Source organism: Lycium barbarum, chromosome 10 (assembly GCF_019175385.1).
Source record: "Lycium barbarum isolate Lr01 chromosome 10, ASM1917538v2, whole genome shotgun sequence".
In the NCBI taxonomy this organism is placed as follows: domain Eukaryota; kingdom Viridiplantae; phylum Streptophyta; class Magnoliopsida; order Solanales; family Solanaceae; genus Lycium; species Lycium barbarum.
In genome coordinates, this window is record NC_083346.1 from 113,993,894 (window position 1) to 114,003,872 (window position 9,979).

Sequence of the window (9,979 nt, forward strand, 5' to 3'; positions counted from 1 at the left end):
TCTTTCTGTTTAATTTTTTCTTAACCCACATTACAATTGGAATTGGAAAAATATACATCCAAAAATAATTGTTGTTGCTAACGATAAAATTACAGCAAACATAATTTTGTATGCTCAAATTTAAGATTAAGTATTGATCTTATTCTCAAATTATGGTGATTCAGATATGAACCGTAAGAAATCATACCGATAATCATGCATAGCAAATAGAGATTAAAAACACAACATATAAATACAATCGCAAAATCTTGAATAATTTATTACCTCAATTTATTTTAACTCGGTCAAATTCTTTCATCTAAAATTTGAGGTGGACTTGAGCTAAATAAGTAATTCAAGTTGACTCAAGAAAAGTCTTGAAAAGGTAATATTAAAATAATTTTCATATTTGATATGTTATACATAGCTATAATAAAGATTATTTCATTAGATTTGTGTGATGATAATTGAACATAATTAAAGAGAATAAATCTGGTAAGAGTAGGGTGGGTCGGGCTATGACTCATTGTTTAGCCCGTCACTGACCTAGCTCACTTACTTAATCCATTTTGACACGCCTAAATGAGCCCCAAATTAAATATCAACTCAACACAACCTACTCATTCGGCATCCTAATATCAACTATACATGCAATAATCGATAAGTAGGAATAGCCATTAATGTTGAGCTCTAGCCATAACTAAACCGAATTTCTCAGTCATGTCTAAATCCTTTAGCATCATACCAGTTGGTAACTCCTAGTCAAAACAATGAACCAGTTGTGCTAGCACCAAGCGAACGATTGTGAGTCCTAATTGTAATCCGGGGCAGCCTCTTCTCCCAGAGCCAAATGGTAAAAGTTGAAAATCACGTCCACGAAGATCGATGTTACTACCAACAAACCTTTCTGGCATGAACTTTTCGGGTTCAGACCAAACTTCTGGATCTCTTCCAATTGCTCAAGTATTTACTAAAATTCTTAAACCTTTAGGTATATCGAATCCATCAATTATGCAATCTTCAATGGATTCATGAGGAATTAGTAGTGGTGCAATTGGGTGAAGCCTAAAGCCTTCTTTTATGACCATGTCTAAGTACTCTAATTTTTCCAAGTCAGACTCTTCCACCATTCTATTTTTGCCACCTACTTGTTCCAATTCGTTTTGTAATTTCTTTATTACTTTTGGGTGCCTTAAAAGTTCAGAAAAATCCAATCAATTGATGTTGATGAGGTGTCCATTGAAGCTATTAGCAGGTCCTGCATAAAGAGCTTTTTCAGTTTCTAAATTAATAATATTCACGTGTATGTTACCCTTTGTTAAGTACACTATCAATTACTTTTACCTAGTAAATTTAAGAATTGCAAAACGAATCTTGTATAAAAAAAAAAATAGTTCAATCTGGAATATATTAGGAAGGATAAAATTTTAACATACTTTTTAAATAGACTTTAAGTTATATACATCATCAGTATTAGTTTTTTTTTACACTATCAAGTCACTCAAAAGGATGTCTACAGGTAACCTCCTTAAAATGTGAGATTCATAATTTTGAAAATAAGATAGGTTAACTGCTATAACATGTAAAGTGGCTTGATGTTGTAAAAATTCCTCATACTGGCGATGCATATAATTTAAAATTTGAGTTTAATTTAAATTATATAAACAGTCAGCGTAAAAAAATTAGAATGGGAGTAAGCTCATTTTATGGACAGAATTCAAATGCCTAATTCTAAAATTAAGAGAGAAAAAAGGACAAACTTTGGTTTATTGGTTTTGCACGTAGGTAAGGTGTCCTCCCAGATTTTTTTTTTTTTATTCTGGGAAGCATAGTTGTGTATACCAAGTTGTTCTCACGCTAGGATCACATGTTAGTATAGGATATATTACATAGATAAGGGTATGTGCTGCGCGATGGGGTAAAAGAATTATCAAGTCATCCTAAAAAATCAACAAGTAGCCCTAAATAACAAGTAGCCCTAAATAGGTTACGTATAACAAATAAAGATGATCTTGCTAGTAAAATCTTTTTACGCATCGAAAAATGAAGTCAAACTTAACTAAAATTGACTTGCAACTTTATTCATGTTATGATGAACAAATCATTATCAGCAAAATAGCTTTAACGTGGCGACGATCAAACTCAAATCCAGTTTCACCTAATTGCATGATATTCATCATAGTATCAACAATATCCTTGGTTTGCTTCTCCTCCTTAGAATCTTGAACGTGTTCATTAATAGCTCTCTCCAAAAATTCATCAAAAATCTTTGCCAATTCCTTCATACGAGGAACAATTCTCTGCAAATAAAACACATCAAGAAATGGAAAAAATTCACCAATATATGGTGTTGCTGATATAAGCAAAGTTTCTTGAATCACATTTTTAAACCCCCTTTCATCAAATTCATCATCCATGTATTTTTTCCAAATGCCATTAAACAAGCCATGTTAGCACCTAATGAAGCAAGTTTAGCACTAATATCAACTTCCACACCACTAGAAGCTGCCCGTTTGATAAAGGTCACAAAATTTGCAACTTCTTTTTTTCTCATGGATTGAAAAGAAATGATCTTGAGAGTACTGAGCAACTCTAACGGGCACAATTTTCGCATGTTTCGCCAATAAGGTCCATATTTTCCAAATGACAAATTTCTCTGATCATATGAGATTAATTGACTTCGGAAACAGCCGTCCTACCTTGGTAGGAGTCAGGTCTGCGTACACTCTAACCTCTCCAGACCCTACGATGTGGGATTTCACTGGGTTGTTGTTGTTGTATATGAGATTAATTGACCAGCTCTATTATTTGGCCAACTTGCAAAAACAAGATCATGATTTTTCAAGAATTGTTCAGCAGCATGAGGAGATGAAGCAACAATTACCGGAACCAGACCAAATCTCCTGCTCATTATGGGACCATGTTTTTTGGCTAATTTATGAAGATCTTGGTGGACATTTTTCCCAATCGTATGAAGATTTCCTATAATTGGATGGAAGCCCTTGTGGGCCAGGAGGAAGTTTTTTCTTCTTTCTCATGAATTTGTTGTGTAATTCTTGAAGAAAATATAGCACTGCAAGAACTTGTAAGAATATTGAAGCCATGGATGGAGATTATGGTGTTTTTAGCTTCCTAGCTGGCAAATTAAATAGAGTTACGAGTGGTGGGTGTTAAAAGAAATTAAACGAATTATGGGTACTTGCGCTGAAATACCAATTATATTAATTGTTGGGGTCCATCTTCATTTCCCATATGACAGAAAGACAGACAAAGAAAAGTCAAAAAGCAAAATAAAAGAAAATAAGAAATGAGAGGAAAAAGATCTTAGACGAGAAAAATATGGTCTCCTCGCCTACTAAAAATATGGTTCCTATTTCCCTTACCCTCATTTTAGAATATTCACTAAAACTAATTGACGTTTGAACAATAGTTGATAGAATCTAATGTAAAGGAACAAAAAAGTATTTAAAGTTGAGATTAAAAATGAGTATTTTGGTATTAAAATTTTATTTGAAAATTAATTTCATTTGAAAATCTGAAAATTTAATTTATAAAAAGTATTATTTCATCTAAAATATTCCTTAAACAAGTTTGGTTTAAAGCATAAATGAACTATGAGTTCTTGTCACATCACGCCGACCATTATGTTGGGTCCATATCCATTCGTCCACACGGGGAAAAGGAAAAGAAAAAGAAAAAGAAAAGAACGCATTACTATATATAATAAGTGACAATGTAATGAATTTTGTAGGCCTTAGTTAGTTCTCAACTTTCTTGTTGGAGAGTTTGCTAACCAAATGGTTTGCAATTTCAATTTTGCCCTTGTATTTGATTTTTATTGCATATATATTAAAGTATATTTTCAATAAATCTAGACACTTCCAAACTTATTTTGGTAATACATGATCCCTCAAATTAACTTTTTGTTACTATTATATATAAGAGCAAATGTGGAGATTTTTGTAGTCCTCACAATAATTTTCAAAAATTTTAAAAACTTTTTAATCAACTACTTTTAGGTCATAATCTTATTTATTTAAGTCAAATTTTTTGCTTTTTATTTTTAAGGTCTACTTTTCAAAAGCTATCGAACCTGGGGACTTTTGTAGTCCTCACAATAATTTTCAAAATTTTTAAAACTTTTTAATTAATTACTTTTAGGTCCTAATCTTATTTATGTAAGTCAATTTTTTTGTTTTTTTTGTTTTTAAGGTCTACTTTTCAAATGCTATCGAACCTCCTACCTCATTTTTCATGTTCTTTGGTTTTCTGGTTGGTGCTTGATATCCGCATTTGAGCCCAATTAATCCAAATAATTCGCATTGTATTGCGCTTATCGGGAGGAGCCTTCCTCCAAAGATTTTTTCCATATCCATGTTCGAACCCCTAATCCCTAATTAAGAGAGAAGTAGCTCCATCCGCTGCACAAGTTAAAGCATGTATTTGTCTTAAAAATTCATTAACTATGTATAGATTATTTATTTGGAACTAAATAACTTCAGAAAATTAGGATACATAAGTTATAAATGTCAAATTCTGGCTCCACATTTGATTTGAAGTAAATAATTTCATCAAAATGGAAGTTAAAATATTAAAGGAGTGGAATGAAAATTTTGCTTTCATATAACTACCCACTTGCGGGACTACAATGGGTATATGGTTGTTGTTGTTGTTGTACACAAATTATATTTTCTTTAGTTAAAATATCTACTTTTATATCTTGAGTTTGGGCCCGGGCTCAGCACGGGCCTCACATAACTAGTAAAGAAAAGAAATGAGAAAAATGTACGTGGGAAAGAATTAACGGTGAAAGGGAGAAAAAAGGAAAAAATATTAGGGATAATTTTAGAGACCTCACCTCACGTTTGCCTTAATTATAGTGACCTTTCTTATGATTTATAATATTACGTTTACCTCTCTTATTTTGATTTTTTTGTAACAATACTTTTAACCCATTTATTATTAAATAAAAAAATATATAGTAGGACTAATTTGCCCGGTTTAATATACTCTTTGTTCAATTTATTTTGCACATATTTTTATATAAAATTCCCTTATAATAAAATATTCTTCCATCTTCCATTAAAATTTACAAATTCGATGATTTCAATATTTTCAGAAAAAATATCCATTCGATTATAAGTTGGATTTCTCTTTTCATTATGCTTAGAACCGAAATCTTCCCCTTCTTATCTGTTGATTTGATGCCTAAATGCTAAACACAGATAAATAATTAATTTGATTTGTTACACTAAAACTCGATAGTTATTGAGAGAAATATCCTAATCATAATGAGATGAGATTCGCAACAAGGGGAAGGGATATCAAGACAGATTTTTTGATGCAAGAGAACTTACAGCTTAGGTAAATGCAATATTGCAATGCATCATGTCTCGTTATGACTTAGCTTAGCTTAAGAAATTTTGGCCACACATTTTAGGCTTCAAAAGTGTTAGGAGAGTTATTGTTTATCATTGGATTTTTATGGTATAATAATTAATCGGGATATCTGAGAGACGGTGGTTTATCTACATCGAATTATGATGGACAATTGATACTTTTTAATTATTAATTAAAGGTTTCCGATTCAAATTTCTTGCCAGGAGTGCAATTCTCTTAGTACGTCTATCCAACACATGAATCAATCAAAGGAATAAATTACGAATCTAATTTTAATAAGCAATTCGATGCAAGTTTTAATTAGTTAATAGATTATAAATATCGAACAATTAAACAAAAAAAGAAGAACGAAGGAAAAAGAAAATGAATTGTAGGGCTGAGCTAGGTAAATCAGCCATGTTTTGCGTTCTCTATTTTTTGTCAAGAGTACTTGAGAAGAAAAATGAAATTGTAACAAAACAAACATTTTTAAGAAGTAGTTTAAATAAAATATCATCACATCCTAGTGTTTAACCTTAAAACGGAGAACAATTAAATTTATGTGTGATGCCAAAGATATGTGGCTAAATTCAATTACGGATTAAATATTGAAATAAGGCAATAAGTAAACGAAGAAGCAGTAATCTGACCGACTACCAAGTATGTCTAGCCTCGGGTATAGAGACCGAGGTAGATACTTCTGTTGAACACTTATACGGTGAGTAATAAACTTAAGAACATATGGGAATGATTTCAAAGGACTCTTATTATTCTTGATATGAATTCTTTTGTGTTTTTGTTGCGAACCCACCATAATGGATGGAAACCTCCTCTTTATATAGTAGAGGAGTCCCAACCCTAGTACAATTCTAAATAAAGAAAAGAAATCCGGTGATAGCTGTTACCGAGATCGGTGCCGAAATATCCGGTTGAGGGCGGATATTTCGGCCTTCTCCTTATGGCAGTTAATTGCCCTTCCTTTATCGCCTCGTTCCAGATCAAGCTCGATGCCTCGTTCCCGATGAGCCGGTTGTATGGTGCCTGAGCATCACCATGACAACGGGAAACTGAGCGTGCCCTTATCCTCGGTTTTACCTGTATACAGATAGTCCCCCCATTTCCCGAGGTAAAATTATTGACGGCGGGGAATGGACCCGAATAAAGCTGAACAGCCGCCTCCAATTACCTGAGCCAAGACCTTCCAGTCAAGATCTCACTCTGCCCGATGCTAGGTCATCATTACCCAGCCGCCAAATCTTTTTGGGGAATCCTCCTTGTATCAGAGTCCTTGATACGCTACAGGACCTCTTAATTCTCTTTCTATATAAAGCCTATGCCTTCTTCCTTTCCCACGCATCTGCACTTCTTCATTTGCTTCTCCTTAAAAACCTTCTGCGATCATGGCTCACATCCCATTATTGACTCAAGGTGAATATCAACACTCGTTTATGTCTTCAACGGGAGCCGCTGGTCCTGACCCGGGGCTAGAATCTCTTGCTGCTGGTATTCTCCCGTCGGGTCTTATCTATACGAATGACTGCAAAATTCTTCACCATTATGATTCGGTGGAGAATTTTGAATCTTGTATTGATGATGGTGTCATTATCGTGGTCAGAGAAGATTGCAATTTAAGCGCAGATGTTGACGTTTGCCCTGTTGGGGAAAGTGTGAAAATGAATCACCACATTGCCAGTTACTCATTGTCATACACGTATCCTTTTGCTATAGGGTTCACTCTCCCTGTTCACTGAGTGATCGAGGACTTCTGTCGCCGGTATCGGATATGCATCGGGCAGATCGCTCCACAGGTTTGGAGACTTGTGTATTGTATTGAGAGGTTGGCTAATGTGGCTGGAGTCACCTTCACCCTTGACTATTTGCTTCACATATATATACCTCGGGTGATACGAGGGGGAATTGTTCATATGATTCCTAGAGGAAGTCGAAGCCTGATCGATCCCGAAGACGATTACGACCGAGGGTGGCTTCATCGGTTTGTGATGATACACACAGCTCAACTTCATCGTCCATCCTCTGTCAATTTTCCTGAGGTGTGGAACCCTTCACCAAATCCGGTTGAACCCGAGCTTGTTACGACTATTTTCGAATGGGTGATTGCCCTTCTCAGAGCTTCCCGTAGCATAGGTCGTTCTTGGATAAGGATGGCACCCTAAGGGTGGAAAGGCAAAGACCATGGTAGTCTCTTAATTTGATTGTTTTGTCCCTCATTTCCCTGTATTATGTCTTAACCCAATATATTCAATTTTTAGGACTTCAGACGAGGAGGGCTTCCAAGGGAAAGTTGGTAGCCGAGAATGTTACTCGGGGAAGAAGAGCATCTGCGCCATCGAGGGCACCTAGGCGAAGAAGGACGGGAAGCTTCCCAGTTAGGCATTCGGGGGTCGGATCTCGGGTTCGAACCCGTTATATCATGGAGACCCGTCGAGAAATGCCTTTTGGCGAAGCTCTGCCAACAATAGTGCTTGATGAAGAAAATCTACCGGGCCGAATATCCCCGGTTCATCCGCCTCCGGTGCAAGTCATAGGGATATCTAACTGGTATCATGCGTCATCGCCGCATCCCGTGGAATAAGCTAAAGATCCCAACCTTCGACGTCGCTGGGTCGGTTAGGGGTGTTGTTGTTTTACTTTCGTTTTCCCATTAGTTACAGTAGAGTAGGGCTTCTCCCATTTTTTTTGTCATACTGATGTATCCGATATAGTCAGAATTTTGTGGAATGGAACAACCTTTAATGGGACATTGCGAATTGGTTTATATTGTACTTGATTGAGCATTCCATGTGCATTGTTTGTACCTGAATTTTTGTATATGTCCCTGCAATATTTGATCAATAATCTGTAGTTCTATAATTTACAAAAATTTGAAATGTTTCGCTACCGGCTCCCAAGTTCGAACATTTTATTCAAAATTCAACCGTAATTAGTTTGAGACCACATCTTTTGTGACCGATACAGAATCTTTACTCGATCACAGTGACATTCGTGTAAGAGCCCGACCGAGGTCTCATCGGAAGGTCGATCTGCTTAAGTACGATCTGTTGATCGAGCAGTTGTCCCGGTTCCTTCTCGCATACGTTCCCCGTGGTTGGATAAGATCAAGGTCACATCCATCTGACATCGGCACGTGTCAAGGCCCTGTTGGTTCTGAAGACGGTTATGGAAGGCTAACCGTCTCGGCCCCACTCTATAAAAGCAAGTTTTCCCCTTCATTTTTCACTTTCTGACTTTTATCAAAGAGAGTTTTACCTTCGTGCATATTGATCTTCATATCTTCAAACCTTCATACCTTCAAATCTCTATATCTCCTTATCAGTTTCCTACTCAACCTTCAAATCTTCATTCAAACCTTCTTACCATCATACCTCTGAGATGACAAGAAAATCTTCAAAGGCTAAAACCGGTGAGACCTCCTCGGCTCCATAACCGGAGCCAGTACTGACTGACTTCATTCCTCAAGATTGCTCGACTATCCGGGATTTCAAAGTCGAGAAACTTTCTCAACAGGGGGATCGAGGTGTTGAAATATCGGCTTATTTGTGCACGATACCCCAGATTAAACTCGAGCAAGTCAAGGCCGATTGCGAGTGGAAGGGTAAGTAGGTCGTTATTCCCGACCAGGATGAAGCCATAACGACCCATGTGGAAGGGTATTTAAGTGTTTATACCTATCCTTTCACATTTAGCGCACTCGATCCCGTGGTAGTGGATTTCTGCAAACAGTTTGAGTTTATCCTCGGCCAAATTCACCCGTCGTTTTGGAGGATCGTTGTTCTCCTCCATTATTTTACTTTAAACGTGAATGCTCCATTCACGGTGCACCATCTACTCAGGCTACATAGTCCCGTGTCTTTAGATGGGGCATGATTAAACTCTCAAAACGAGTCAGAAAGGCGCCCTTCTCTGGTCTGGACGAAAATAGGGACCGAGGCTAGCAGGGCAGGTTTGTCTGAATCAGGACAACAGATCTGATTCCCGCTGACAAGCTGCCGTTTCCCAAGCAGTGGAACTCAAATCGTAAGTAATCTTTATTTTGATACGATATGATCATATGCCTGTACTTGCACTGAATCATTATTTGCTTGTGTGTATATAGCGCTTGCACGAACCTTCGGTGCGGTTCCTAACTTTGATCAGTGGGTCGGAAAAATTTGTTCCCAACTCAATTATGCCGAACGTACCTGGAGACGCTTATCCCGGTCCCGGTGAGAGGCCAGTACCCATGGTAAGTCCTTCCTTTAGAGCATCGTCCTTTCGTTTCTACGCAATATGCCACGTTAGATAGGTAAGGACTGTTCTTCTTTTTGCTTCACAGACTTATCAAAGGCCACCAAAATTCGGGGAAAGGAAACTGCCGAGGCCTCAGCTGACGAGCAAGATATCGAAGCTCCTGATCAGGGAGACCAAGTTGAAAGGAGGAAAAGAAGATCCTCTGAATCTTCTCGAGCTCCTTCCCAGGCCAAGAAAAGATCAAGGATCAATATCCGAGAGACCTCATCGGAAGATGTCTCAGCCCGTGCTTTGGATGCTGAGGTTGTTGGTCAACTATTGGACCATTCTGACGATGATGATCAGGCATTGGGTGGGCATGTCTTTTTGATGA

General features: G+C 37.0%; 1 pseudogene; it reads right to left on the bottom strand.

Annotated features, from left to right (window-relative positions):
- Positions 1 to 606: 606 nt before the first annotated feature.
- On the bottom strand, positions 607 to 3,150 carry LOC132615826 (cytochrome P450 71AU50-like; annotated as a pseudogene).
- Between the last annotated feature and the right edge of the window lie 6,829 nt (positions 3,151 to 9,979).